Source organism: Palaemon carinicauda, chromosome 1 (assembly GCF_036898095.1).
Source record: "Palaemon carinicauda isolate YSFRI2023 chromosome 1, ASM3689809v2, whole genome shotgun sequence".
NCBI lineage: Eukaryota > Metazoa > Arthropoda > Malacostraca > Decapoda > Palaemonidae > Palaemon > Palaemon carinicauda.
Genome location: NC_090725.1, coordinates 7924449 through 7929448, shown reverse-complemented (window position 1 = coordinate 7929448; position 5000 = coordinate 7924449).

The window sequence follows — 5000 nt, the reverse complement described above, 5'->3', positions numbered from 1 at the left end:
ATATATATACATATATATATATATATAATGTATATATATATATATATATATATATATATATTAGTGTATATATATATATGTATATATTTATATATATATAAATATGTATATGCCTATTTATATATATATATATATATATATATATATATATATATATATATATATATATATATATATGTATATATATGTATATATAAGCACAAAGTTTGTCTGTTTATCTGTCTGCCTATCTGTCTGATATAGAAATATAGCTGTAAACATTTAGATAAAAAGAACACATATGGATCTTGTATAAATTTTTGCCCCTGAAGCACAATGGAAAGGGGAAAATGGGGCAGAAGACCCCCTTGAAAATTGAAATACTTCTATGAAATCGGACATGTGGTCGCCGTAGACTTTTTCAGCTTTAAAAAACAAAATAATAATAATAATAGTACTAATATATATATATATATATATATATATATATATATATATGTTATATATATATATATATGTATATATGTATATCAAATTTATAAAGCTGAAAGTTTGTCTGTCTGTTTGTCCACTATAGAAATAAAGCTGTAGACATTTAGATAAAACAGACATATGGATCTTAAAAAACTTTTGTCCTGTGAAGCAAATGACACCATACTTATTTAGCTCAGGGTAATGGAAAGAGGCAAAGGGGGCCAGAAGACCCCCATGAAAATTGAAATACCTCCAATTTCAATGAAATTTAAATATTCTGGGTTGAATAATGTATAATAAATATTTCGAAAATTCCAGCTCCTTTTTGGCAAATGGTGGGTTGCAGAAAAGGGGGAAGAAGACCCTCAGGATAATTTAAATAATTCCAATTTCAAAGAAATTTAATTTTTTTTTATTACAATGTATAATGAATATTTCCAGAATTTCAGCTTGTTTTCTTAATCGTAAGGGGTGGAAAAGGGACAGAAGACCAAGGAAAATTCAAAGCTTAGAAATAAATGCAATCCAACTTTTGATAGAAGACGATGGGGAGGAAATCCTGGAGGCTCTCAAGAATTAAGAAATTCAATAGGATAGTTAATTGCTTCATTTTCATCGATGACAGAATCAACAGATTAATATATGAAATAATTTCCAGGAATTACATTTAAAAGCTTATAATTGATATCATTTACTGCCACATTATTTTGGTGGTTAAACTAGTTCTCACTAAACACTGTAGTTTTTATAGTGGTAGTCGTAGTTGGGTGTTTTTATTTTTTAAGGCTGTTAAACTTCTTCTCACTCAACACAATAGAGTTTTAAAAGGTTTAATAGTATGGTTCTTTCTTCAAGGTGACTGAACTAGTTCTCGTTATGGTGGATATAACTGTTCTCCTTTAACGCAATAGAGAAGAGTTATGGTAATTAGTTCTTTATTCTCGGCTGTTCAACTAATTCTCACTTGCCACAATAGAGTTAAAAATGTTATATCAGTTGGTGTTTTGCATTGGTTAAACTAGTTCTCACTTAACACAATAGTTTATATAGTGGTAGTAGTAGCTGGTTTGGTTTCTTCTTTAGTGCTGCTAAACTTCTTCTCACGTAATACAATAGAATTTAAAAATATTTAGTAGTATGGATCTTTCAAGGGGGTCATTGCAGTGGATATAGCTTTTCTGTCTTCACAGTTTCAGGTAATGTCCGACCTCGGGTAGGGAGGGAGGCGGGCATATTCTCTCTGCAGGATGAAGTGGCGAGGCCCGGCCCATGGATGTGTTTATTGGCCATGGGGAACACAATGGCATTCTGTGTGAAGTGAGGAGACATGATTGGGAAGACAATATCAAGAAAGGAGGGTTTTAAGATATTAAAACTACGGGTCAGGAAATTTAGCCTGTAAATGTCGCGGGAATGATAAGCCGATCACAAAGGGAAAGACTTCAAACTTTGCTTGAGGGAACTGGATGGGTTATTACGAATCTCGTATGGTCAAGGGTTCAGTAAACATTTGTGAAGGATGGATAAATTTGGTCACCGTTAAAGTACTACCGGGTGGCCTCAGTTAGTTGAAATACAAGAAGAAATTTATGAGAGATAACTGTGTTGGAGAAGTTGGCTTTCGAAAAAAGGACAAATTTAATTGAAATATTAGGGGGGGGGGGTCGGGATTTAGAATACAAGCGACTAAGAAGCACGTGTTCAGAAATTAGGAGATACCGGATATGACAAGTTGATTAGCATGAGTGGAAGGATTGATCAAGAATATTTTGAGGTTATTCAGTTAGATGGAAAGTAAAGATGATGGTATGTTCCAGAAGAAGATACGAATATATATAAAAGGTTAGAAAGATAGTCTGAAAGATGTTTTGAAAAGAAGAATCTTTATATCCTTGAAGCGAAAGCACTATGAAGCTCCGCCCACTTAACGTCACGACTATCTCTCAAAGCTGATTGTTACCGTTGCAAACAAAATTTGGGGGAGGTTATGTTTTCTCCCCTGTTTTTGTTTGTCCGTTTGTGTGTTTGTTTGTCAACATCTTCCTGGCCATAATTTTACTCAATAAGTAAGACTTTTAAGGATTAATTGTTTTGTTGAGACGTGGAAATTATTAAATTTTGAAAGTCCTTGGTCAAAGGCCAAGGTCAAGGGCAAGCAAAAGGTCGACCGAATTAACCCTAACCTTAAACCTAAATTCGTACATAGTTGTCTCAAACAGACTACAAATACTCCTTCGGTATAAATTGATTCTGGTAAGGGCAAGCTGGTTTCGAGAAATAAGCTACTATGGCGGAGGTCTGCATTCTCAGAGTGCTTTTCCATTTTAGTGATGTTTTCTTAATCTCGCTTAATTTGTATCGCCATTCCTGAATTTAGCAATGGTTGTTTTACCAAGATGAAATAAAAGTTGTAATGGTATCCCCAAAACATACCAGGAAATAACAAAATTATACACACATACACTTACACTCATATATATATATATATATATATATATATATATATATATATATATATATATATATATATATATATATATATATATATATATAACCAATACCATAGGATTACTAGTTGACATGTGTTGTTTATTATGAAACTCGCTCCCGTTTACTTTCATATCGAACAATTTTTATGTGATGTTTACTTATTCTAAAATCATGTACATTTTATTTTGTAGGTATGTATAAAGTAAGTTTACATAATTATCTAAATAAATATTATATATTAACTGTAAATTGTAGAAGATACAAAATATAATTGTTGTATAGCCTACTGACATGTATTGACAAATTTACTGAGAGAGAGAGAGAGAGAGAGAGAGAGAGAGAGAGAGAGAGAGAGAGAGAGAGAGAGAGAGAGAGAGAGAGAGAGAGAGAGAGAGTTCTATATTAATAGTATGTGAATTTATCCGGGTCATTATCCCAGCCTGGCATGTGCAAACTGTGTCTGTATGCCAATTGAATGGCCTTTGGAATGCATTGTCTGGAGAAAATAGCTTTTGTTCGGTAGTGATTGGTTGGGAAAATGAACCTTTAACCAATTGCACTTTGTCTTCCTTTTTTTTTTATCCATAAAATCAGGTCCCGCATCTCACCACTGGAATTCCGAAATATAGAAGGCTTCTGTATGTCTTTAATATAATTTCATTCTTTATTTTGATATGAAAAGGAAGAAATTTTTTGTTGAGTGTCTCTTGTTGAAAATTTCTTACGATAGTAATATGCATGAGGAGTTTTAGCGGGAATAACTAAGATTGTGGTATACAAAAATGTTTGTTTAAACCGAAGTAGAGTTACTATACTATTATTTTCCACTTATGAAATCTCCATACAGAATAAACTCTTCTAAAGAGACTTGTATATGTAATACCAATGTAGGAAGATTATTATTTCCAATGTACTCATTGCTTATTCTGGCTCTCAGCAAAAAGCTCTGATACTATTCTGCTGAATTGGAGTTTATAATATTAAATATGAAAATAACACCTTGCACTACCACATATCGTCGATAACAGTGAAAGAGAAGATAGTGAGAAAACATGCGAGTAGAATTTTAGTAAAATTTTATTATTCGAGAAGCTAGTTTTATTCCAGCTGTGACCAAATTGTGGTATTGTCTTTACTAGTCAAATAGGTGAATCGATGGAACTTTCGAAGTTAAATCTTGGTGCAAATTCTTTTCCTTTTAGTAAGTGAAAGTTAATTTCGTCTCATAGCTTTTCTGTTGCTGATTTTTTCAACTGTTGCATATCTTAAACCGGTTTATATGTTATTTTTTTTTCTTTATTACTGTATTGTATGCTTTACTTCAACATTTCTTCTGCTTACTAGGTTTGTTATCCTACCGAGGTCCTTGGCTTTATACCGCTCTGTTTTTCAAGTTAGGGATGCATCAAGTCTTATTTTAGTAATAGTACTTTGTGGAGTACTTCTGACACCAAACTCTTCCAACACTGAAACACTGATCTCCATATTAGAAAACAGCCATACCTTCAAGTAGCCCCTTGCGACCTACAAGCATAGAAACTTCTCTGACGGAAGGGAGGCTTTCTCGGAATTAACTTTTTCAATGTATATTATTATTATTATTATTATTATTATTATTATTATCCAAGCTACAACCCTAGTTGGAAAAGCAAGATGCTATAAGCCCAGGGGCTCCAACAGGGAAAAATAGCCCAGTGAGGAAAGGAAATAAGGAAATAAATAAATGAAGAGAACAAATTAACAATAAATCATTCTAAAAAAAGTAACAACGTCAAAACAGACATGTCATATATAAACTATTAACAACATAAAAAACAAATATGTCATAAATAAACTATAAAAAGACTCATGTCCGCCTAGTCAACAAAAAAGCATTTGCTCCAACTTTGAACTTTTAAAGTTCAACTGATTCAACTACCCGATTAGAACTTACATAATCTGGCTCCTTAATGGAGCAACAGACGAACCGTCATAAACTTGCTCTTACTTCCACTTTTGTTCGTCACACGATAAAAGGCACCATCCTATCCAAGTCCAGTCTCCTTGGGTCCTTGAAT